This window comes from Chiloscyllium punctatum, chromosome 32 (assembly GCF_047496795.1).
Source record: "Chiloscyllium punctatum isolate Juve2018m chromosome 32, sChiPun1.3, whole genome shotgun sequence".
NCBI lineage: Eukaryota > Metazoa > Chordata > Chondrichthyes > Orectolobiformes > Hemiscylliidae > Chiloscyllium > Chiloscyllium punctatum.
This window is the reverse complement of record NC_092770.1, coordinates 51,915,187-51,942,334: the sequence shown is the minus strand read 5'-3', so window position 1 is coordinate 51,942,334 and position 27,148 is coordinate 51,915,187. Positions and strand designations below refer to the sequence as shown.

Below are 27,148 nucleotides of genomic sequence, written 5' to 3'. Positions count from 1 at the left end.
CAGGAAGAACTTGGATTGATAGAGCACTGAATGTAAAATACTTCTCGGAGTGTTGTCAATGTTGTAATGTAGGACAATTGGCAGCCAATATGTTAAACTTGCACACACAGGAATTTGATGATGACCAGATGATCTGTTTCTGATAGGTTGATTGAGGAATACTTATTCTGTTACAATTCCCAGGTCTCCAGGAATGACTCCTCTACACATCTTCCTGGATTCTTTTATATTTACCTGAGAGGGAAAGTGGGAGCTCTGCTTAATGTCATAGCCAAAAGTCAGCAAATCTAACAGAGCAGCACACTCTCTGTACTGAATTGACATTTCAGTCAAGGTCCTCCACCTTTGACCTGGAGTAAGAGTCGAACTCTCAATCTCTGACTCAAGATGCAATCAACTGATTCACAGCCTCTTTGCTTTCTTGGTTCCTCTCTTTCTTTCTTGATTTCTAAGTATGTACCTGGCTAAGTCAGGTGCTATGCTAATAACCATCATGTATCCTAGGTACATTCGATTAATGATACTGCAATGTGTGTTCTTGTACACATGCATTAATTGAAGGGCAATTCCATTCAGCAGGCACTGTTGAATATATTGGCCGAGATTTTATGGTTTGCAGTGAAGGAACAGCTGTCACCCTGCATTGCACAGACAGCTGTCTACAAAACATTTGAAGGTAAGGAGTATCTCATCCAGGATGGCAGAACACCTTGAATAATCTACGTCAAATAATCTAATAATCCACTGCGTGAGTTTGCTGTTGGGCAGAGTATCATTTAATCTAGCGGGAGGATGGTGATGGGGATCCTGCTGCCTTTGTGCCACTATCCCAACCAAATCCATGGATGAAAGGATTGTTAAATAACCTCCCTGCCCCACAGCCAATTGTGGCTCTTAAGTGGGTAATAAATGATGGTTAGCAGTTTCACACCGTGTGATTACACAAGCTTTAGTTGTGTCAAGTGCCTTGCAGTTTCAGGGTCTTGATGACAAGGGGCATGACTTGGCATAGGGTATATGATGAGCCTTGTGGGATATTTAAGGGGTATACCTTGAAAGGAGGACACATGGAGAGCCTTTAGAAATTTAATGTGTCCTTTCATGCAGTCTGTGGTTCTCAGATGCAATGAACAACTATTTAAAAACCTGGCACACAACTTGATGTCTATCTCTGCAGTGGAATGTTAGGTTGGAAGTGTTGGTAGGGACTTGTGAAGGTGCTCTCAAACATTGGAAAATGATGGAATGGTGTTGAAAATCCCAGAATTGGGAGCCACCTCCCATTTTTATAGTGCTCTTGAGTCAACCTGACTCTAGGAAAACTGATGAAGAGAGCTTGTTTGTCAAAAAAAAATTAAGATTGATGTTTGGAGTTCACAGAATGGTGCACGTGCATGTTCTGGGAGCTAAATATCCTGGAACCACTCCCAACTGCATTTTAGCTCTACTTAAATCAAATGGATGGCAGTGGTTCAAAGAGGCAGCCACCACCACCTTCTTAAGGACAGCTAAAGATGGGCAATAAATGCTGGCCCAGTCAGTGATGCCCACATGCCATGAGTAAATAAAAAAGCTAAATACATTAACATTAGAGAGCTCCGGTCTTTACAGATAGAAAGAATATGTGCACACACTCTGCATGTTTCAACTCAATAAAACATTCATTGGTTTATTCAGCAGGGCACTGTGGAAAGTGTTCTATTCAAATAGTTCAAGAAATACACATATGCCCAGCTGATTATAACTTAAAATTTCACATCTCAACAACATAGCAGTAAGTAATGTCTTGCCTCATCGTTATCATCAACTTAAAATCTGCACCATTGTTTTTGTGTACAAAGATAATATCATTAAAACTTTCAACTGAAGGTCTCAGACTCAAATTGAATTAATATTTTTTCTCAGAGTTGTTCCACTTTTAGCTGAACAAAGACCCAGAGTCCCTACAGTGTAGTAACAGGCCCTTCGGCCCAACAAGTCCACACTGACCCTCCTAAGAGTAACCCACCCAGACCCATATTATCCTGTATCTAACCAACATATCCCTGAACATTCTAGGCAATTTAGCATGGCCAATTCATTTAACCTGCACATCTTTGGACTGTGGGAGGAAACCCATGTAGACATGGGGAGAATGTGCAAACTCCATACAGTCAATCAACCAAGCTTGGAATCAAACCTAGGTCGCTGGTTCTATGAGGTAGCACTGAGCCACCAATAGTCTGAATATGTGCAACAGTCTCAACATGTGCAATGGACATAGTTTCCCACATTGGACATTTGGTATCGAAATGATGCTCAGCTTCAAGCAAAATCTATCCGGCTGGCTTGAATATAACTATGAAAGAAACTGAGAGTAAACCTCAAATGTTTTTGAAGATTCAATGTATATTTTTTGTTTTTTGAGGTTTGTTTTATGTGAGAAAAGATTTGTTAACCCACGATAGGCCCATAAAAGCAAAATTAGCCAAACTGTACCAGAACACCCAGAATTCCTGAGCAGCTCACAAGCCGAATCAGACAGTACACAGACAAAGGAATATGCTTTAAGCTCCCATGGACATGGCAGAGCACCACAGATATCTCAAAGCCCTAAGGGCAGGTTCACAACCCTGCAATACCAAAGCTACACAAAGAGCGGGTCAGACAGAGAGGCACCAGCAAGGACATTGCTTCTGGAACAAGACAATGGAAGCACCTTACCACTTCAGAAGAGACATTGACACCTACCTGTGAAGAGGAATGGAACCATCAATACTGTCAGGATGTTGCATTGTGTGAAGGAACAGGACATTCTTCCAACATTTGTTTTCCAATTAGCATCCTTGTAACTAGATTACTCCATTTCCAGCTACATTGTAGTTTCCCATTTCTTAGTCAGTGTCATTGTGCAGCGTTACTATAAAACTGGTCTCATCCTCATCTAGGAAGAGAAATTCTGATCTACCTGTACAGACTGTCAGCTCTGTGTCAGTCTATTCAATTTCTCTTCCAGCGATATCGCTTGCAATAAACTGTTTGTCAATTTCACTTCAAGCGGTGTTTTGTGATCTCTAACCTATTGGGCAAATTTCTCCGACAGATTGGCATAGTGGGCAAATTTCTCCGACATTTTAAAAACAGGATATGCATACAACCAAGGGAGTAAAGAAACATGTTGGATTGTGCTGTTTCTGCATATGTAGTTTCAGTCAGTGTTTGAATAATAAATACATTATAGATATTAAGCTGAGAGTATGTGACAGACAGAATGCAGTTTCTTTTTCCATCCTAATTCAGTTTCTTTTTATGCAAGAAATGAACTGGTTTCTGAAAGCAAACCAGAAGTCTAATACTACCATTTTTATTTTGTTGGCTAGTTGGAAAATGTAAACTTACTAATCAGTGCTACCTGTTGCACCCAGTGAGTGAGATTATATTCATAGTGGGGGAATTGATAGTACAATGCAGAAACAGACATTGCCTTTCCTCATCCTAATTTGACTTCAATTGACTGAATATTTAAATCAAAGCCTCTAATTATTATTTTGTTATATGGATGTTTGGTAATAATTGGAAAATGTAATCATTGTAATTAATATCAGTGGTGAAGGCACAAAAAGATAAGAAAGTGGAGGGTATGCACAGGAAAGACACACAAAAAGAGATGCAGAAAGAAAAGCAAATACAGAAGTACTTATCCAAGAACAAGTCATAAAACACAAATGTGTCATCTTTAAATTAGGAAGTTACCAAACAATTTTGTCAGACCCAGGATGCCCAGCAATAAGGTGTACGTTCTCTTCCTAATGCTGACAGACACATACACTTCCTAAATGGTTTTGCTTTTTAACAAAAAAATCAAAGCATTTCAGTGAACAAAGAGAGATGTATGACTTCAAAGTCTGGTTAACAATAGCCATTTGCACAGTCCAACTATTCTCTGATTCCCTACACAATTACTCCATCTCTCCTAATGACTCAAATTGGCCTTGACATCTCATGTAAACACCTTTAGAGATTGACTAATATATAAAATAGAGGCTGTTCATTTATGGCCCTAATTAAATAAAGGACTGGTATGGAATTTAATCCCCTAAAACGTTTATAAAAGTTCTGTATACTATATAACAGCAATGCAATTTGAGTTCTTCAGTAGCTGTAAATCAGTTGCTTCGATATTATAGCGACATGCCATAAACACCCATTTTATTTTTTAAAATGGTGTAACTTCGGACTCAACATGGGCAATACTATAAGTGATATACAAGAAAAATTGAGCAACACATTACGCAATGCTGTAGGCTGACCATCAGCTCAATGTTACCACTTTATGTTCTGATGCCATCCTGCAAATTATGGAAGAATAGATTTGTTAGAACTGTTGGATGTCTTTGTTTTTATTCCCATTGTATCAAGGAGTAATTGCTGATACATTTGCTTAGACCAGCTCAACCATCACTTTACTGGTGACTTTATGGTCTTTGCAGATGTTGCAGCTTATCGCATTCATTGCACTTGATTTTGCTTAACCACCCAGTAGACGGGACCTAAAAGCACCATGTTAGTGGACCTTATCCTCTGCCTGTTGTCAATTCATTTCTCTGCCTAATCATTTATTCATACTTTTCTTGTTCCATTTCTGAAGATGCTGTAATGCACCAGCTGCTCATTTTGTATGCCTCTGTATTTATAAGCGATGCGATATTAATAAGCCTATAAATTATTGCCAAAGTAGACTCTGAATGTGGTCTGTGCAGAGCAAAAGAGATTTGAAGCGTATAGATTAGCTGCTCTCTTTGATACTGACCCATCTGTCACTTGAGGCTAACTTTACATTCCAGATCTTTAATTCCCTATTGTTCATGCAAAACCTGTACATTTCCTTTTCTGATATGTAACTAGGAGATGAGGGAAGTTAGACCTTACAAGCAGAGAATTTGTACTTCATTGACCTTTATCATCCATCTATGGGGAAACACCAATTGGGAAAAAAAAAATCACATGAATACAGATATAGTATCACAAAAGGGAAAACTGCTGACAGACATTCAGTGTTAGAGAATGGCCCTGAAAGGAACGAGGATAGATGCTAATTGGGAAGCTGAACCGATGTGCTTGAAAATATCAGAAGCTGTGACAGTGCAGGAGAAAGAAATGAAGAGAAATACTGAATTAAGCATCGTTGGATTCATTTCTCGAAATGAGTATAAGGCTTCATAGCCATGGTTAACAAACAGGAGAGCTGTTAGATATCTTCTAACAACATCTGTGACATACAGTTGTGATTTTTAATAATGAGCAGACTTTGGTGGGAGGTGCTCTCCTGAGGCTCCAACACAGCGGGTTTGGGAGAGGCAAGAGCTATTTTGACAGCCAGGCTTCATTTCCACTAAGAGCGGATAGAAGGGGGAAACACAATGATTTAGCAAGGGGGCACTGGGCAGCTGGGTGTAAAATGTTTGTCGGGCCAGACACTATGAGAAGTTCTAAGAATTTAGTGATCATCTTTTTCAAAGCAGTCTTTAACAATTCCTTTGAGAACAACCAGTTCAGCCATTCTACGCATGCTTCACTCAAAGTTGCAATGAGTCCTCTGTCCATCAAGGGATCCGGGGTTGCTTTTTAGAGAGAGAGTCACCCTTGCAGCAACAGGAGCCCACGTGAAACAGTTGAGGCTTATCCCCACCTTCTCAAGGACAGCTAGAGATGGGCAATAAATGCTGGCTCAGCCAGTGATGCTCACATTCTGGGAGTGAACAAAGGAAAAACAGAATTGTCATATTAGAGAAGAAAAATCATAACGGGAATGGTTTGAGAAATGGACAGAAAGCAGTTCTCTGTGGATTTTGCAGCATTAGCAATCTGATCCTGCAAGGCAGAAGCCACCAAAGTCAAAGCATGGTCAACTTTTTAAATCAAACTGTCAGAATAGCTCACAAGGGAGCTTCTAAGGTCGCTGTTTTGAAGGTTCTGTGGAAAATATTTTAATATACACTGTCCTTACTAGTGATGTCAAGATCATAAGCACAAGTAGGCTATTGGCTGCCTCATGTATTGGGATACATGAGGCAGCTAATCACTTTAACACTGTGGTGCTGGGGTATGGAAAATGGAGCATGGCCACAGCTTAAAAGCTCCCTAAGGGAGAGTTATCTAAATTTACAAATGTAAATAATTATAACCGTTTGTTAATTCCTAGTTCATTTGATAGGTGGATTTAGTTGGCTGCAAAGTTCTCACTTGCAAACTGGAAACCAGGCTGACTTTGTTTTTCCTGTTTTTTTAGTTTTGCAATTTTCTAGGTGGTCCTGCGGTATATCTTGGTGATGGAGTATGTAGGAGAGCAAAGTGAGCATCTGAATACAACTGATGGGGTGTGATGGGCATTCACAGCTGTGAGATGGATGTGCTTGTTGGGGATGAGAAAGAGAGAGAGGCTGAGGGGGGCGGGGAGTTGGTCAGAAGATGTTGGAGCTGTGGAATACACATGGCAATTGGAGCAAGGAGTAAGAGGTAAAACATTAGGAGCACAAAAAGCCTGCTGAGGAATGAGTGGAGCAAGTGGGCATGGATTGGAGGGTGGGAGATGTAGTTGTTACTTCAGCAGAAGTTGGGAGCCATTGAATGGGATGGAGCAGATGTGGATTGGAGATTTAATGAGATTTTAGTGAATGGGGTGGTGGCTTTTTTTTATATAGGTTGATCCATAATGTCCCTGGGGAAGGAATTCCAGGATTTTGACCCTGCAACAGTTAAAGAAGGCAAGATATTTCCAAGTCAGGATGGTGAATGGTTTGGAAGGGGACTTGCAAAGTGGTGGTGTTCCCACATAGCTGCTGCCTTTGTCCTTCCAGATGGAAGTGGTCATGGGTTTGGGAGTTGCTGTCTAAGGATCATTGGTGAATTTCTGCATTGCATCTTGTAGATAGTTCACACTACTGCTACTGAGCATCAATAGTGGAGGGAGTGGATGCTTGTGGATGTGGTGCCAAGTGTGTGGTTAGATCAATGCAGTGTGCAGCTTAAGGAGTTGTTTGGTAGTGTGAATGGAACATAATCAATGTTGGAGAAAGTGGCAGAGGAACATCATGTTCAATGGCTCAGCATTATCTGTATCTGGGCATGAAAGTTGGGGAAGAAACTGGTAACATGGGAATGCAGGGCCCTAGTGGAAGAGGAAGTAAGGATAATTGAGTGCAGAAGTAATAAAACGAGAAGCTTGAAATTTTCTGAGGAATCTTCAAATGTAATTGGGTTCCTTTATTGGAGTGAGGCAAACCAGGAAAATCTTGATTGAAAATATTTGGGGATAACCCAGGCACATGTGATCATGCTAGAATTTTAAATTAGCTTCACTGCTGCTCCTGTTCACCTGATTCTGCTCTGATAAAGTTGCCAGATTGGGAGAGGTTCAAGAAATAATGATTTTCTAACATAAGATCTAATCCTGGGTTGAAAAACAATGGCACAGTTTTTGATTTCAATATAACAATAAGGCTAATGTGGTACTTTATTTAAACATAAATAGTACAGAATCATCAGGCAAGGGTCAGATTTGAGGTTAAACATGCATATGCAAATTATGGTGGTGTGTTGTTTTGCCAGCACAAAGCTTTGTAAAACCATGATTTCACTCTGTACCTTGCTATGGACATGAAGTTGCAATATTTGTGCTGCAGATACAATTTAAACCCACCTTAAAGTAAGACTAGCAATTAATGCGCAGGTAGCCTTTTCCTGACCCTGAAAATTAATTAATATGAGTGAAATCTCACTCTTACAGTTCATGGATTTTATATCCAGTTTTTAAAAAATGCATTTAATTATGTTCCACTGTTATCTCTGTTTCAATTTTCAATTTTCCCTTTGCTTAATCCAACCTTTCTATTCGTCTCAATTAACCTTGTTGAGGTGTCAAGAGTCTCGCCTGTTGGCTGTGGAGCTGGCAAAAGCCATGTGGTGCGTTTTCCAGGGAAGGCCCACTGAACAGAATGCCAATCCGCTGGCACGAAGACCACGTTGGACTTAAGATCCCAACGGTGGAAATCCTGCCCACCAACAGCTGCCAGCCTCTTCTGCTCAGCAGGAGAGAGCCATACCTGCTGGCAGAGGTGCACCTCCTAAGTCCCAGGACAAGGTTAGTGATGCTGCCAGAATGACGTTTCCAGGTCACAGGGTCATCAGGAGAGAAAGGCAGAGGTATTGGAAGCAATGGGAGAGGCATAACTCCTAGTGGACAACCCACTCCCACCCAATGTTGAGTCCTTCCCTTTGGGACTAATTGCCTTTGGTTGAGGAACTCCCCACCATCTCTCTGCAGTGACAAGATGCCCATAGGAAAGTAGCTGTTGTGACAGTCCCACCTGCAATTGGATTAGTCCTAGCGATGGTGGTGATTGATTGGCCAAGTCAGGACCTCAATTGGCAGTGGGTGGGAATGTGAACCTTTCCATCCAGAATGTAATTCTGATGGAGGAGGGAGGGTGGTGTGAGTCAGGACTGAAGGGCTTTTGCCCGAAACGTCGATTTCGCTGCTCGTTGGATGCTGCCTGAACTGCTGTGCTCTTCCAGCACCACTAATCCTGAGTCAGGACTGTGACTACCTTACTGAATTAAGTGTCATTCTTGCCTAAGCTTACCACCAGAAAGAATGGAAGATTCTCTTATATAATCCTTTCTGTAATTGGACTTAAATTGAATTCCCCCTTTTTTTCTGATCTTCCTTGATTTATTTTCCAATCCTTAAGTCTCAAAACTTCTAAAGATACCTATTGCTTCTCCTTTAGTTAGGACCTGAGCACAATGCTTCCTCCACTGTGATGTTAATAAACCACACTTGCAACCATTTGGCGAACAAAATTAGTGAAAGGAACAGGGGTAAGTCTAACTCTTGATGGATGCCATTAGATTCCGAGTAATTGCACATTCTGGTCCAATAAACCTTTATGTTCAAGATGTTCAAAGCATTTAATCTTGTTAGTTTACTTCTAATTTGCTTTTAGTGCTTATCATTTGATTAAGTATACTGATTTGTGAGTTTACGTTACATTTTGATTGAACCCTATTTAAGAACAAAAACTGAAGCAAAATTGCCAGTAATGGAAAGTAAACGCGAACTAAAGCTGTGGCAATTAAATGACGTACTAAATTTCTAAATCATTATGTTGTATTGAGAGTAATACAACAGACTGTCACCTCGAAACAATAATAAATGTTCACATTTGTGTGTAATAATATCCAAAAGTACTTCACAGTGGTATGACGAAGCCAAACATTTGGATGGATAGCCAACATTTTAAACATAGAGATGTGAGACTGAGATGTGGAGAGTTTGAGAGGGAATTCTGCACTGGGATGTGAATATTGGAAAGGAAGCGAAAATAGAAAAATTCTGCAAACGCTGAAAGGTCAGGCAGCAGAATTTATTTTGCTTTCGCAACACAGAAACTGCCAGAGCTGCTGAGCTTTTCCAGCATTTTCTGGTTTTGTCACCAATGATTACTTATTGACCAAAATAAATGTAACTGACACTTGAAGAATTCTGAATTTAATCACGGAGGGTGGTGTGTGCTATCAGAGGAAGTGGTGGAGGCTGATATAATTACAACATTTAAAAGGCATTTGGATGGGTATATGAATAGGAAGGGTTTAGAAGGATATGGGCCAAAAACTGGCAAATAGGACTAGATTAATTTAGGATAACTAGTTGGCATGGATGAATTGGACCAAAGGGTTTGATTCAGTGCTGTACATCTCTATGACTCTGTCAGTATAAAGGCATCCTCCGCTCCTAAACAGGAGTGGTCAGGGTGGTGTGAGGGGCTGATTCTGGGCATTTGACATCAGAGGCTTATGCCACCTTCCTACCATCAAAGGAACAAAATTTTGGGAGGGAAGCCTACCTGTCCACTTACAACTGTGCCCCACTGACAGCTGTCACTTAACAACTGGTTAAAGATCTCCCATATCACTACCCTGAAGGAATCTGTTACTGGTGGGTGAGAGCACTGGCTGCCTTTCTTACCAGTTTTGGGGAAACAATCTTTGATTTGTCCCAATCTCTGGGGATTATTATGGGAACGGATTGGGGGGCTGGTGGCATTGTACCATTGCAGGCTAGCTGCTGAAAATCACACCCTGCCCTAGTTTCTAATGTCCAAGAGCCCTCTCCTTTGTGACTCTCACCTCCACAATTACCACCCCTGAAAAGGTACACCCTGTGCCTGTTTTTCCTGTGCTCTGGGATTGTTGTATGGTCACCAGCCACAGGCTCTGTAGCAGTGCTGCAGTTCACAAAGGCTGCTCACTTCAGAACGACCAGCGGTTTGAGGTAGGGCAGGAAAAGTAGTTACTGCCCTGGGAAATAATCCCTGTTAAAAGTCTCATGCGTGATTACTTAAACACCTGTTTGACTCAAGACCGAGTGGACTTTCCCTTTCAGCTTATCGTTATAGCTGTCTTCACCCTGAGACAAAAAGCAGAAATTTCAGATGGAGATGTTTGTTCATCAGAACACTCTATCTCTCTTCACAGATTCTGCCTGATTTACAAGGTATTTCCAGCATCTGTGATTTTTTTGTTTCAGCATCCACAGTGTTCTGTTTGTGTATGAGGGAAGGAGGCTGTGTATGTTATTCAGGCATGGCAAGTGCTCAATCTTTGTCATAGACATCATTCTTTTCCCGTGGGGTATCTTTATAAAAGGGATAATTGTACAGCTTTGTTAACAGAGGCTGAGAAGAGAGTTATCTTTCTGACCTCTAGGCCGAGAAATTGGTGCACGTTACAATTAGTGAAATAATTAAAAGTGAGGGAAATAACTTTCCAAATTGGTGATGGAATAAATATACACTTGAATCACAAAACATGTTTTAGAGGAATGATTTATATCAGTCATACAGTTCTCATTCTATATTAGATATCTATACATTTTCTATATTTAAATCGGATGAAATAGCCAGCTGCGTGTTAGTGGAATGGACCATTTCTCAGATTAATTAAAGAACATGGTGCTGATAACATATTACTGATGTTCAGGTCATGAGAAAAAACTAACAGGATATAATTTCCCATATATTTTATATCTGCTATAACATGCTCATGATTTAAACTTCTGACAACTATTACTTTAACTTTAACAGACTTGTTGTCTATAACAATCTATCACTTACATGCAAGAGTGCAAACCAAATGATAAAATGTGTTCAGTGGAGGTAACAATGAAAACAATGTAAAAGGAATCATTTATTTTCTTGCTTTGAGTAGATATCATATCTCCAATATATCACAGCTTATCAAGCCATCTTAGTACACAGTAAATTTCTCTCCGCAGTGATTTCTTTTTTGGACTTAATCTAAGGCCAAGAATAATCTGTAGCATTGATTTCTGTTTATCCTCATGATTTCTATAGTATTGATTTTGTGTTCTGATTTCTAGTCCAATCACTCTCGCCCTTGACTTAATGTCCTTCCTGGACTGATTTGAAACTATGTAACTCCTTGGGCCTTCAAGTCAAAAAGGCTGGGACTGGTATGCGCCAACAATACAAGACAGATTTCTAGTTTCTACAGCAGCCAGTCTTTCCCCATACCCAGTGTACTTCCCACTGAAATTCAGAGAACAATAGTTGAAGCTCACTCTGAGTATTTTTTTTAGCCTTTATTTTCACTTTTGGTTTGTTTAACATTAGAAATCTCATCAGTACTTTCCAAGCCAGTGGTGGTGAAAAATGATTTTCTATCAACAATGCTGGCATTGGCCAGTTTCTCCCCCAAGGTTTCCAAGGGAGTGTCACTACAAAAGGAAAATTATGGGCAAGTAGGTGACCATTGCACATGCATTTAATGTTAGTGGGCCTTTGACAGAAAACATAGCATACATTTTCATTTCAGTTACTGAACTTACTCAGATTATTTAGATTTACTGTGACAGCTCAAAAAAAAGCAAAGCAGTTAAGCCATGTAAGTATTCACTTTCAACCCACTGCCCTATAAATAGTCTGAAGATGTTCTACTCAACCAAGATGCATTGGATTATTTAATCCATGGAGATGTAAAGCTGTTTCCTTCCCATAAAAGATGAGAGTAAGGCACTGATCCACACTGATGAAAGCGAAATTATCCTTTGGATGCAAGACCAAAAATGTAACTTAAGTAACACGTCTTCTATTTACTCTTAATTTTCATGCATTTAATAAGTTGTGCATTTTGCACATATTGAGGTGATCATGGGAATGCTGGAGAATTAGACAATTTCAATTCCCCAATATTAGCATCAGCAATCCCAATTCTGCTCCCTCATCTTTTGCTCCCAAAATATGCCTTTAAAAGCAAGCACGGAGAACACTTCCCATTGCACCAACGTGACACCTTCCCATTTCCTACATCAGCCATTCTGTGCCAGTCTGAGTGAGGTTATCACTGTTGTACTTAATTCAGTTTTAAGATGTAGGCTTTAAGACCACTGAGGTTGGCCTTTTGCACAGGACCTTAGAGTAGAGAAATTTCAAATCTTATTGGCCTGAGGTGGATTTGAAACCACGATGTAGAAGTGTCTAGCCATATACATGTAGTTGGTCAACATTTTCAGGTATCTCTTGAAAGATTCAATGTGGTGATGTATTTCAAATTTTAATGTAGCACAAGGAGGACAGATTTAATTCAGGTTCTTTTCCAGAAACTAAAATAATTTTCATAATTTGCAAGAAGGTATCATTGTTCACTCTTGCCTAAGCATTAGTAAGCTTCATGACAAAAGTCACAGCTGACACTCCAGAGGGGCCCTCTTTCGATGAGATGTTAAACTGAGCCATCTGCCCTCTCAAAACATGAAAGTTTCTGAGTGATACCATTTCAAAGAGAAGATGAGTTATTTCTGAGTGTCCTGAACAATAGTTAACCCTCAATCAGATTATCGGTCATGGACCCCTGTGTTTGTGGAAACCTGGCATGTTCAAATTGGCTACTTCTTCCTACATCACGCCAGTGACTATACTTGAAAAGTACATTCTTAGCTGTATGGTGATTTGAGACATTTGGCTTTTGTGAAAGGGATTCCTTTTTATCTTACACCCTAACCTTATACTTACTTTTTCAAAACAAGGTAGCTTTATGTTCCCCTAAGATGCACACTTTAGCAAGATACAGCCTAAAGCTATTTAAATCTTCAGTGCAAGTTCCCCACCATCCTGACTTGGAAATATATCACCATTCCTCCAGTACTGCTGGGTCAAAATCTAAAACTCACTCCCCAGCAGCATTGAGGGTGTGCCTACACTAGATGGACTGCAGCAGTTCACCACTATTTTCTCAAGGGCAATAAATACTGACCTCGCCAGAGCCCCTACAACCACCACCAACAAATTAATTTTTCTTTAAAAAAGTCACAAATGGCCTTTCCAACTAGAATCACAAGATTCCTATCAGGTATGTTGGCTGGGTGCTTGGTTCCTGACAATATCATCCACAACAACTTCCACATATGTAGCATATTCTTTAAGGTAAGTGAAAATGTCCCAATGTGCTTCACAGAGCATTCTCAAACAGATTTGGCAGGGTTATTAAAGCTAATTATATTGTCAGCATCACTATGTTAAGTCAATCAGCTCAGGACAGATAGGGTTTGAACATTGGGATTTCCTGGTGTATTACCTCCTGAGGTCTGGCTAAGGCACAACTGAGCTATTGCGAGAACCTTGTAAACATGTCCAAAAGAGCAAGTTCATTGAAAATAATAATTGTAGACCATTATTGTTATTGAGAATCATGTCAAGGAAACGTTATGAATTTGTTGACCAGTTAACAAATGTGTTCACCATCTGCATGTGATAAACTGTTCCCATACATTTATAAACATCAAGCCAGCACTTAAATTAAGTATGACCAAATTGGTTGCTGTTTACTTAAAAAATAACTCTTATTCGTTTGGTCCCTTACTGTGAAAACAAATATCAAGCAACATAAACAGCAAGAACTGCATAATTAAACTAAATTAAATTAATTACATCCAGTACCTTGGTTCATGGTCTGGGACTTCTAAGTAAGTTACGAGCAAGACTTCTTATTCCCAGTGACAAAAGTGACATCTTTATTCCTGCATTGTGACAGAAGACATAAAAGGAACACTCGGAGATCATCTAAGGAGATTTCTAATTTGGTATGTAAAAGGTGTACATTTCCATATCTTGGCCTCTTGAGGTGGGAAATTCTGAATAATGGGCTATATTGGAATCGTGATTAATGCTCTCTACAGTTCTCGAGGGAAGCAGAAGTTAAAATAAATAACAAGCTTGTCCAAATGTCTTTGTTTCCTCCCTGATGTGACAGAAAACATCTCACTTTTCCAACTTTTCATTCATTACAAAAGGCCAAAGCTTCAAAATACTATGGATGCTTTTAACCCTGGATTCCAAAGTAAGATGATTGTTAGAGAGACAAAATAACTCCAGGTGTAAAACTAAAGGTGTCAAAAAGTTTTAAACAAAAATGGACTATGATCTCTTGTGATGACAAAGATAATGAAGTGCTGACCAAGGCCTGTTCAACAGTAAGTCACTCCTGTGGATTATGTCCCCAAATGCTGATACATTTTGTGGCCTTTCCCTTTGTAGAATGTACAAGGACAGGCGTTAAAAAGCCAGTTTCAAGATTCGTAAAGTGCCAGGGAATTGGAGAGCTGCCAAAGCAGTCAGGGAGGTTGGAGGCAAGGGGCAGTAATTGGTGGCTTTCAGAGGCCATCCTCTGTCCCTCATCTGTGCTCTTGACTTCCCATAGATTTGGGGAATTGGATGTCCCATCTCCGACAATCTGGCAGACAATGAGAAAGGGATGAATAGCTCTCCAGGGTCAACTCACCAAACTATTTTCACTTCTCTCCATGTCTCTTGCCACGTCCCTAGGGCAGAATTTCCTCTCCCTATCTTTCAATCTCACCATCATATTTTCGACATTCCCGGTCACAGCAATGGACATAACCATAACCTGGAAAGACCTCTTTGACTCTGTGTGGCGTGTATTAATTCTTAACCTCTCTCCAGTCCTTGGTATATCTGACTGTGCAACTTATTCCTGCCAGCACATTGCTTCTATTGTCCAGCTCCATCAGAATGCCTCTACCTTGGCTCTACTTCATGGTTTAACCCCATCCTGCCTTCACTCAGTTTTCTCTGGAGCACCTCCAAAATTTAACCTCAACTCCCTTATCTCTCAGTGACAACAACTATAGATTGTCTCTGTCTCTGTCTCTCTGTAGTCTAGTGGACTTTTATGCAAAGATTTGTGAAGATTAGGCAAACCAAAATCTTGTTTTAGCTGTCTGCCACAAATCTTGTCTCCTTGTGACAGATTCCATTTCCTTCCCTGGACATTGTTTTAAGATGAACCAAGCTGTTATTAACTTCAGCATTGTACTAAGCTCTGAACTATCTTCGAACTATAACCACCACCCTCTTCCACCCATGAAACATTGACCCCAGTATTTTCATTCAGCAATTCTGTTGACAAAACATAATAAATTTTTGTCACTTCAACCTTGACCATTCCAATAATCTCATGACCAAGCTCTCATTCACTAATCTCTTCAAATTTCAATTTATCCAAATCTCTGCTGCCCCAACCTATTTTGCAACAAGTGCCAATCATTAATTGCCCATCATCCCCTTATAGCTGACTGAACAATATTGGTTTTGAGTTCCTAATGTCACAGCTTTGACTTCTCATTCTTGTATTTGAATTGCTTTTGCAACTTATCTTTCTCCATAACCTCCTCTGACTTCATAATACTGAATGATAATACTACATAATATTGAATCTAATTTTTCCTCAAATTCTGGCCTTTTTTGCATTCTCGCTCCTTTTGCCTTAATATTTGTTCGTCATATCTCCATCCTTGTAGGCCTCGCACTTTAGAATTCTTTCCATAAATTGCTCCACTTCTCCATCTCCATTTCTCCTTTAATAGTTCACTTAAGACACATCTCTGAGACTAAGATTTTGTTCCCTCTTTTATCTCCATTTTTGGTTAAACTTCCATTTCCCTCTTATGACAAACTTTCAGATTGTTGTCCATACATATATACAAAGGATGTCATCATTGTTCATCATTAACCTCTAAAACTATATCAACATCTGCATCTCCTACTCTCCACATCTGATGTTTATGTTCTTTGGGTGCTGCGAGATTTAGCCTGTTGCCACATGCTCTTTCTCAACTCCTAGCTTCAGTAATAACATGGATATGTGAGGCTTATGGTGAGTTCTGACAATTGTGATTTTAACTTACATTTTAAATAACCCACACATTTTAGTTGAGACAACTCTTCAGACTTTTTTTTCATTCTTCCTCCTTGTGGCTTCCTTTTTTTATACAAGCATTTAATATTTTTATCTAAGTCCTTGAACAATTTTAACGAATACATCTAATAGGGAATCAGGTTCTCTTTTGTAACAGAAACTCAAATCTTCCTCACTTGTGTGTGCTTGTATATGTGACCCAGAAATAGGTCTGGCTAAATGCCACAGACCTACTCGTTGCACACGGGGGATGCAATGCTAGTTGTTACAGTTCCTGCTCATGTTGCAAAACTACAGTGATAATACCATTTGTCTTTCTTCTGGCATCAGAGATATATCAACATAATGACTGACATCTCTGGTGTAAGATAAAAGAAAAAGATATATCTAGCACCTGGCAACAGTCTGAAGAAAATGATTATTATAGGATCATAACTGGAATAGTTCCCTATTATTACAGTCTGACTCAATGGGCCAGTGCACAAACAATCATAACTGTCTGATGTCCCTTTTCTCCCCTCACTTTTTTTGATTCTGCCAACTTTGAAGGGCGGCGCAGTTAAGTTTAAATCTGCCTTTGTAAATGTTCATGAACATATACTTCCAAGTTAGGATCACGAGTAATCAGGAAAGGAAATCTGTATGATTTTTCTTTAAGTCTTCTTTCCTAATTCAGGGATCCAGAGACAACACTGGCATCGCAAATACAGTGCTCTTGGCTAAAAGCAATAAAAACCAATTGGAGCTGGAGACTCCAGTATCTGTCTGATTCAAACCAATTGCGCATTTAATAACTGTGACGTCTATTAACATCCTTTTTTTTAAAAAGCTGAGTTTCGAACTCTTGATGTGGTGATTTGGTTGTACAATAAGTGATGCCTCAAAAACATTGTGTGCACCATTCTATTCCATGGGAACTTATCATATTTTGCTATTGGTGTGTGAAATGTAGTGTTGGTGTGGGCTGTTCCTCAATCTGCTTTTACTAGGAAGCTGAACAGAATTCTTGACCAGAGCAGAGATCAGATGACATAGCAGGTAAATGGATTCACAGGTAACACTTGGTGCATATGATATTCTGGACTGCTTTTGAGAGGGAGATTTGGAGGGTGTCAGAGACAATTGTCTGGAGATTTTCTTCCCCACTAAATGTCAATTATACATCAATTGATAGCACCCTTGCCTCTGAGTCAGAAAGATCTGGGTTCAAGTGCACAAAAATCAAGACTGTCAATCCAGTGTGGTACTGAGGAGATGCTACACTCTGAGGTGCTGTCTTTCATCTGCCTGATGAGGGAAATGTAAACGATCCCATGGCACTGCCTTCAAGGGCAGTAAGAGTTACCCTGGGTATTTGTGTTTTTGGCAGCTTTTTGAGCACAATGTGGTTACGATGTTTCTTATATTACTTCAGTCACTACATTTCAAAAGTACATCATTGGCTTTACATCACTTTGAGATGTCTATTGGTTATGAAAGCCTTTAAATGCAAGCTTTATTTTTTATACCTGTCATTTTTATACATTTATATTTTTCTTTACTTTTGGAAAATGTTCAGCAAGCTCTTATTTTTGTCTGGGAAAGAAAGCAAGCAGGAAAAGTTATACATCGTTCACACTCTGATTACTCTTTGTTAATGACACTTTGGTGTACTTTAATAGGATTTAAATTAGTTTACTGCAAATTAGAAAGGCTCACCAAACACTTTGAAACAACAGCTCTTTCAAACTGGCAGCACGCTTTCACTTTCTCAGCCATGAATGCTAGTTGGTGCAATGGTGGAAAATAAAAATAGGTTTTTCCAATTTGAACTACTTCTTCCTTTGGACAAGACATTGAGGAGAGGAAATGCAATTTAATATAACTTCAGACTTCTGTCATTGCCACACTGAAACTAGCTACAGGAAGAAATGGAAGAGCAATCCAGTTATGGTTGTAAGGGCAGACTCCCGTGTGGTGGCTTTGGTGGCTGAGGGGCATGTAATTGCATGGGAAGGTGGACAGCTGCAATGAAGGCAAGAGAGAGACAAGCAGATACAACAGTACCAATTCCAGTGCATTATTACTTAGGGAACTCTGTTCAAGCAGTGCATTGTTGTTTCAAAGCCTCTTCTTTTATGATAAAAAAAAATGGCTTTCAGGTATTATATCTTCATGGACGATAGATGTGGAGCTAGAGAAGCACAGCAGATCAGACAGCATCGTAGGAGCAGAAATAACAACATTTCCTGCTCTGCTTCTCCAGCTTCACATCTATCGTCCATAAAGGTACAATACCTGAGAGCCATTTTGTTTTTACTTCCAGCATCTGCAGTCCTTACTATCTCCATTATATCTTCATGGTAAGTTGTTTCATTTATTTCCATTCTTTCTTGATTGCTGAAGTAAAATAGAAAAATGAACCAGGCAGAATTGCTGACTTGGTGTGACCATAGGCAAGAGGCACAAAGGTACAATCAATCAGTCACTTCTCTGCGAATAAACTGGAAAAACTGTTTTTCTCAAAAAGACAGCACCTTCTAACACAGTTTACTTTTTAAAAAAAATCTGACTACTTTATTCAAAGTTTCAAATCGTAACCAAAGTTTGTAAACTATGGAACAGAAAATATAAAAATATCAGCTGATTTACTTTAGATTAGATTTCCTACAGTGTGGAAATAAGCCCTTCAGCCCAACCAGTCCACACCGACCCTCCAAAGAGTAACCCACCCAGACCCATTTCCCTCTGACTAATGCACCTAACACTATGTGCAATTTAGCATGGCCAATTCACCTGGCCTGCACATCTTTGGACTGTGGGAGGAAACCGGAGCACCCGGAGGAAACCCACGCAGACACGGGGAGAATGTGCAAACTCCACACCCAAGACAGTCACCCAAGGCTAGAATTGAACCTGGGTCCCTGGCGCTGTGAGGCAGCAGTGCTAGCCATCGTGCCACCTTTAGAAATTATTTAAATAATGTCTAACTGTCTAAATAGATAGCATGTTATATGAAGGAGTCACCATTTCATGCTATGTATTTCCACTGTCAGCGGGTGTATGCACTTATTGCACTTGTTATAGTCATTAGTGCCACTATTGCTGTTTAATTTGCGCCAAGCTCTGAGAGCAATCAATCTTATTTCCTTTCCTCTATCACTTCATTTTAGAATCGAAATACATTTCGCTCATCTTTCTCAAGTGCAGTCCAGAAATTCCTCAGAACATTTTAAAATTCATTCATGGGATGTCAGTATCACTGATGAATCCAGTATTTATTGCCTCCATCCTTAATTGCCCTTGAGAGGTTTTAAGCTACTTTCTTGAAATGAAGCTGTCCTTGGAGTATAGGTACACCCACATTGCTTTGAGGGAGGGAGTTCCAGAGTTGTGATCTAGCAACAATGAAGGAAACACAGTATATTTCCAAATCAAAATGTTGTGCAGTTTGGAGGGGAGCTTGCAAATGGTGGTGTACCCATGCACCAGCAGATCTTTGTTCTTCTAAGTTGCTGGTCATGGGTTTGGAAGGTTTTGCCCAAGAAGCCTTTGTGAGTAATTGCAGTTTATTTTGTCAATGGTATACACTGCATTGGTGGTGAGGGAATAAATGTCGAAGGTGATAGATAGACTGTTCTGACATGGATGGCGTTGAACATTTTTAAGCTGTCCTGTTAATGGAGAGTATTTCATCATACTCCCCAACTGATGCCTTAAAACTGGCAGACTGGCACTGAAGGTCAAGGTTACTCACTGAAAAATGTTTAGCCTTTCATTGTTCTTGTAGCGACAGTATTTATGTGGGCTGGTTCAGTTCAGTTCCAAGTCAATCCAGGATATTGATAAGGGGGAATATAGCAGTTGTATTGCTTTGAACAGAAGGGGATGATAGTTAGATATTCTCTTCGTCATTGCCTGGCACTTGTGTAGCACAAATGTTGCTTGCCACTTATGACTCCAAGCCAAGATATTGTCCTCGTCTTGCTGCATTTTAACATGGCCTGATTCAGTACATGAAGAGACAGGATTGGTGCTGAACATGGTGGAATCACCAGTGAACATTTTCAATCTGACCATATGGTGGAGGGAAGATTGTTGATGAAGCAGCTGAAGATAGTTGTGCTTAGGGAACAATATTGAAGAACTTCTGCAATAATGTCCTGGAGCTGAGATGATTGCCCTCCAACAGCCATCTTCTTTTGTGCTGTTATGACTAAATCGAGTAGAGAGTCTTCCACCAGATTCTCATTCACTTCAGTTTTGTTAGAGATCCTTAATGTCACACTTGGAGTAATTGAGATGTACAGCAGGAAACAGACTGGTACATGTCAACCAGATATCCCAACCTAATCTAGTCCCACTGCCAGCACCTGGTCCATATCCCTCCAAACCTTCCTATTCATATACCCACCCAGATGCCTTTTAAATGTTGTAGTTGTTCCAGCCTCCACCACTTCCTCTGGCAGCTCATTCCATACACATACCACCCTCTGTGTGAAAACGTTGCTCCTTAGGTCTATTTTATATCTTTCCCCTCTCACCCTAAACCTATGCCCTCTAGTTCTGCACTCCCCCATCCCCAGGGAAAAGACCTTGTCTATTTATCCTATCCATGCCCCTCATGATTTTATAAACTTCTACAAGGTTACCCCTCAGTCTCCAACACTCCAGGGAAAAGAGTCCCAGCCTATTCCACCTCTCCCTGTGGCTCAAATCCTCCAATCCTGGCAACATCATTGTATATCTTTTCTGAACTCTTTCAAGTTGCACAACATCGTTCCGATAGGAAGGAAACCAGAATTGCACGCGATATTCCACAATTGGCCTAACCAATGTCCTAAATAGCTGCGACATGACCTCCAAACTCCTGTACTCAATGCTCTGACCAATAAACAAAAACCTTCTTCACTATCCTATTTACCTGTGATTCCACTTTCAAGGAGCTATGAACCTGCACTCTAAGGTCTCTTTATTCAGCAACACTTCTAGGACCTTACCATTAAGTGTATAAGTCCGGCTAAGTTTTGCTTTCCCAAAATGTAACACCTCGCATTTACCTAAATTAAACTCTATCTGCCATTCCTCAGCCCATTGGCACATCTGATCATGATCTTGTTGTAATCTGAGGTAACTTCCTTCACTGTCCGCTACACCTCCAAATTTCGTGTCATCTGCAAATTTACTAATAATACCTCTTATACTCATATCTAAATTATTTACATTAATGATGAAAAGTAGTGGACCCAGCACTGATCCTTGTGGCACTCCACTGGTCACAGGCCTCCAGTCTGAAAAACAACCCTCCACCACCTCCACCACTGGCTTCTACCTTCAAGCCAGTTCTGTATCCAAATGGCTACTTCTCCCTGTATTCCAAGAGATCTAACCTTGCTCACCAGTCTCCCATGGGGAACCTTGTCAAACACCTTATAGAAGTCCATATAGATCACATTTACTGCTCTGCCCTCACCAGTCCTCTTTGTTACTTCTTCAAAAAACTCAGTCAAGTTTGTGAGACATGATTTCCCATGCACAAAGCCATGTTGACTATCACCAATCAGTCCTTGTTTTTCCAAATACATGTAAATCATGTCCCTCAGGACTCCCTCCAACAACTTGCCCACCGCCAATGTCAGGCTCGCCAGTCTATAGTTCCCTGGCTTGTCCCTACCACTTTTCTTAAATAGTGGCACAATGTTAGCCAATCTCCAGTCTACTGGCACCTCACCTGTGACTATCGATGATGCAAATATCTCAGCAAGGGGCTCAGCAATCACTTCCCTAGCTTCTTACAGAGTACTAGGGTACACCTGACCTGGTCGTGGGGATGCATTCCAAGACACCCAGCACCTCCTCCTCTGTAATATGGACATTTTTCAAGATATCACTATCTATTTCCCTGCATTCTATATCTTCCATGTCCTTCTCCATAGTAAACACTGATGCAAAATACTTGTTTAGTATCTCACCCATCTCCTGAGGGTCCACACAAAGGCTGCCTTGCTGATATTTGAAGGGCCCTATTCTCTCCTTAGTTACCCTTTTGCCCTTAATGTATTTGTAAAAACCCTTGGATTCTCCTTAACTTTATTTGCCAAGGCTATCCCATATTCCGTTTTTGCCCTCATAATTTCTCTCTTAATTATACTCCTGCCTTTATACTCTAAGGATTGGTCAAATGCTGCTTCGTTGTCACGTGAAATCATTTTCACTTTATCTCTGGAATTCAAATTTTTGTTCATGGGTGCAATGATGTCAGGAGTTGAGTGCTCTTGACAGAACCCAGAGTGAGCCTCAGTGAGCAGGTTGTCAATAAACAAGTGCCTCCACTTAGAACTATTGATGTCACTTTCCATCTATTTGCTTATAACTGAGAATAGACTGCTCGGATAGGATTTGGCTAGGTTGAATTTGTCCTGCTTTTTGTGGACTGGACATATCTGGGCAATTTTCCACATTGGCAGATCAATGCCAGTGTAGCAGTACCAGACAGAAATATTTCCACTCTGCTGGCATGACTTCACTGCAAGTATGGAAAATCTCTACTAATGCCCATAAATGGAACTTCCACCATGTTTCTTTCAAATTTACAGCAGGACAGAGCACAGGCAATCCCAAGGAAATTGCTGGCCTAGCTCTTTGCCCATTACTTGGACCTTTCAGTTGTAGAAAAATATTGCTTCCAATAACTTAAATGCTAACATTGAAAGATTCAGACATCACGGCAATGTAATTATGATAGAGATTTCCCACCTCCATTTGCACAGGAGTGGTACATTTTTGTAAAGCAGCGGCTCTCAAAGTGAAGCCTACAGACTGCCTGTGTTCTACAAAGGGTCAACTGGTGCCCACTGTCTGGTCCAAAATTGAAGTGACCAAAGTTGGCATTTTGTGATAAAAGTTTGCTCTTTGCACCAAGTGTGGTCCAAATATTTGAGCCTCAGCTCTGAAGGACCTGGCATGCCATGAACATATAACTCAACCATTGAATCATCAATATTTTGGAGGCAGAAAACAATAAAGTGGAATTGGCTGAAGGCAGACTCCAACATGAAACCGAAGCTGTTCAGCTCAGAACCAGACATGAGCTCACTGATGTCTCAACAAAAGCTTCAGCATTTTTCCATTAATCCTGATGAATTATTTTGTGGTGACAAGAGAAAGCGGGTGAAGTGATCCATAGGGTCATTTGTTCCATCTAAGTGACCTGTGGATGTGAATGTTTAAGTGCCACTTCTATAAGGCAACATTTCTGTCACAGAAAAGTTAGCCACTGCTTTCCTTTACCAATCAGCTTTGTTCGAGTTTCTGATATTGGTCTACTGTCGCAATTGCATAAACTACTCATATACAGCAGATATGTATAACAGTCATGAATAAAATACAAATTATGGAATGCAATAAGCAAAAGGTGAACTTTGTTATAAGAGTAATTATGATTCAAACACATTTTAGCCTTTCGGTACTAGACAGTAATGAGTTGTTTCTTTTCATCCAACATGTACTGGGAATTTCTAAAAGCAGAAATGTTTCTGAACTTTAGTCTGCAATATGCACATTACTGAAAGCATTTAATCTGTTGTAACTATCAGTGTCTAATCTGTGTTCATTCAGTGTAAACTGATTACCTCATTGTTTGGTTGCTGCTTACGGATTTAAGGAAGACATTTTGTGAAATCCTGAGTTCAGAATTACAGTGTATTATAATGGCTACAGGTTAGCTGTATTGGATAAAACTTAAATACAACTCAACATTGTGAATGTAATATTTCTATTCCCTTTGACTTTTGAATCTAATTAAAATACTGTAAGGATTGGAAAAACATAATTGCTCATGCAATAATGCTGCAACAAATGTTTAGCTTTTAAAACATTTGGATTGTTTGTCATTACTCAATAAAATTTGCTTTTTACCACTACAAGTTGGCATATATTTTATAGAATTAGTGGTTGAATCAGGAACTTTCCCAAGTGAGGGGTAACATATAAACTGCATTCCTTAAAAATGAAGTGACTTTCAAGTTTTAATGGTGTCTTGGATAACAATGGGGTGCAGTCTTAGAATTGTAACATCTCTTCTTACTACTCAACCAGTCTCCTTTGAACTGTTTCCTTGCTCACTTATTCCTTTAAGTGATATTTTCAGTGACAACATTTGGACACATGTGAAAGTATGGTTATCCTCTGAAGTCTTCTGTTGTTTACTTGGATTACCAGAACTCCAGACTTAGAATTAGCCTGAATTTTCTGTTATTTAAAAGAATAATTATGCAGTATTCACAACAGCAAATGCTCACATCATCCTCCCTACGAAATGCAATGAGGAGCAGCCCATAATAAGGACCGTCCTGAGACAACATAGAATGTAGCTTGCAGGTCACCAGATACGACTGACAAGAGATTCCAAATTATTCTCTGTTAATTTTTTTTTGAGAGAATGAAGCTTTCTATTAAAGGGATTATATAGACACCATTTACCAAAAGAAAGACTATTGTCCAAATGTGTCACTTTTGTGTTCCATGTATTCGCTTTGCCAAACACTCAAGATGTGAAATGCAAAACCACTGCTAGCAACCTGCAAATGTGGCACCACATTGGTGCCCCAAAATGGGCACAAAAATAATTGAAGTGAGTCAACATCAACTTCCCAATCCAATCTCCTCCACAACCTTTTCTGGTAAAGCAGTTTGACACCTTTTGTTTACTTGGTCGTCACACTTTACATAAATTATCTGCTGCCTCTAGTCTTGTGTACTGTATACCAACATATAAGCAAGCCACAAACTCCCCTGCTCATCCCCAAAAACTATGCATTTTTTGCTGTTCTTTTATTCTAACTGCATTTCAAATGGCATCGTAACCCTTTGAACAGAACGCAGTTAATAAAAGCGTCTGTACAGTACACAAAAACAATGCAAGTAAAGGTCGTTCCATTGGAACCACGTTAGCATCACAAGTAGATTTTCTTTTGTTGGAAACCACAGACTAAATTTTAAACGCACTTTAAGGTAGGGAGCAACAATTCGTCCAATTTTTGCATCATAGCAGGGGCAGCGTTTGCAGAAATCAGACCGGTTAAACAGCACTGACTGAGCTAAATCTCCAAACAAGAGTTCTAGTGGCTTGGTTCGGGTTGCATTATAAATTGGAGCAGGCACGCACTGTACATTATGACAGCTAATGGTTCTCCGTCTTTTCTTCCTGAACTATTGGCAAAGTCCTATAAATATTGCGCGTATCGTGTAAACGTTATTGATAGATGCTGTGTCTTACTTGGATAAACTTTGGTACCCGATAACTACACTCAAATCACTATGGCAACAATCTCTAGCATTTAGCAAAGGAGCAGCTTTTACAGCACAATGAAACAAGCAAAAAGCTTCAATAAAGACAAAGAACATTTCTGTACCTGTTAGCAGTTGGTTGATTATAACCAGGGTTGGTGCTTTATTGCAGTCCGGCATATAATCTCAATAAAATCTTTGAAATATGTTTTAATGTTTCTTTTTTTGTAACTGACTGTTCTCCCCAGTGGTCTTGTTAATCCATTCTAGTCCATATTCAGATCAAAGGCGATGCAAAAGCAAACGGACAGCCTTTACATCTGAGCTCAGACGTTTAATGCTGTCATTAGCAGTTCCAACCTGACACAGACGAGGCTGGCACCAATGCTAGGGTCGGGGGTCAGGCGAGAGCAACCAGTTCCAACATTTCGTTCTTCCCAATCCCTCAGAGCCAGTGCACTCTCTCTCTCTCTCTCCCTCCTTTCAAGTGCAGATGTGTAAGTCTGTTCTGTTTGGGCAGTCTGTCTCCACACAGCTGTTATTCCACAACCTCACCTGAGTATATCCCTCTTGGCTGTTTCTCTCTCTCTCCTTGTTTGCTTATTTCATTGATCACTAAGAGTAGATAAAGGAAAAATGGCAAAATCGGCAGACAAATCAAGGATTTACAGAGCTGGCTGAGAGCGCGAGATCAAATCATGCTGTTTCCTGATAAAGCTGATAAGGACAAGATTGAAAATATTCTGCCTGTGTGCATCGAGCAATCATGCTTACGGTCTCTCTCTCTCTCTCATGGGGAGGGATTGAGAAGGCAGAGGCGGAAGCAACTCTGAACATTTCAAACAGGAGAGAAACCATTCCAACACTAGAATCACTGAAAGTCCTGTGTTTGCCTTTGTAAGATTCAAGGCAGTTTTCCTTTTCATTTCACCCTACATTAGATAGGATTCATTTTGAAAGGAAGGCTTTTTTGGATCTAATATTTGATATTCAATTGCCTACTGATTTGACTTGTATTTGTTAGTTAAGGAAAGACACTAATTAAGCTGCCAACATGACTTAGAGACACATTTTGTGTGTTATTCTCCAGGGAAAATGATTCAGACGCTTTGCTGCTTGTAAAGGACAGTATTCTGTTGTTTTCTTTCACCTGCATCCAGTAAAGAGCTACAGCATTGAAAACCACATCTGGAACAGCAAAGGTCACATCAACTTGTTTATATTGACACTAGTTGTTTTCTTATGAGAATCTATTATCTATTTAAATAAGGGATAATGCTAGGCAACTATCAGGGAATTGCAGACAGAGCGAATAGACTGGGCTGTTTTCCCTGGAGTTTCAGAGACTGAGGGGTGACCTTACAGAGATTATGAAAGGTGTAGATAGTGTAAATAAATGATGTCTGTTCCCCAGGGAGGGGGAGTCTTTAGCAGACATAGGTTTAAGGTGAAGATTTAAATGGGGTTCTAAGGGGTGGTGCATGTATGGAAGGAGCTGCCAGAGGAAGTAGTGGAGGCATTTAAAAGGCATCTGGTATATGGCTAGGATGGTGAAAGTGAATACTGCAGATGCTGGAGATTAGAGTCAAGAGTGTGGTGCTGGGAAAGC

At 40.0% G+C, this 27,148-nt stretch overlaps 1 protein-coding gene across 5 annotated transcripts in view; it reads right to left on the bottom strand.

Moving 5' to 3' along the window:
• Positions 1-26,272, bottom strand: part of LOC140458170 (protein shisa-like-1) — a 160,590-nt gene extending 134,318 nt beyond the window's left edge. For 3 of the 5 annotated variants that reach the window (XM_072552367.1, XM_072552368.1, XM_072552366.1), the window contains exon 1: positions 25,665-26,272. The gene's annotated coding sequence lies outside the window, so the exon portion shown is untranslated. Of the gene's footprint in view, positions 1-13,994; positions 14,075-25,664 lie in introns of all 5 variants that reach the window. The other 2 variants (XM_072552369.1, XM_072552370.1) reach the window with 2 other exon arrangements.
• Positions 26,273-27,148: the final 876 nt, after the last annotated feature.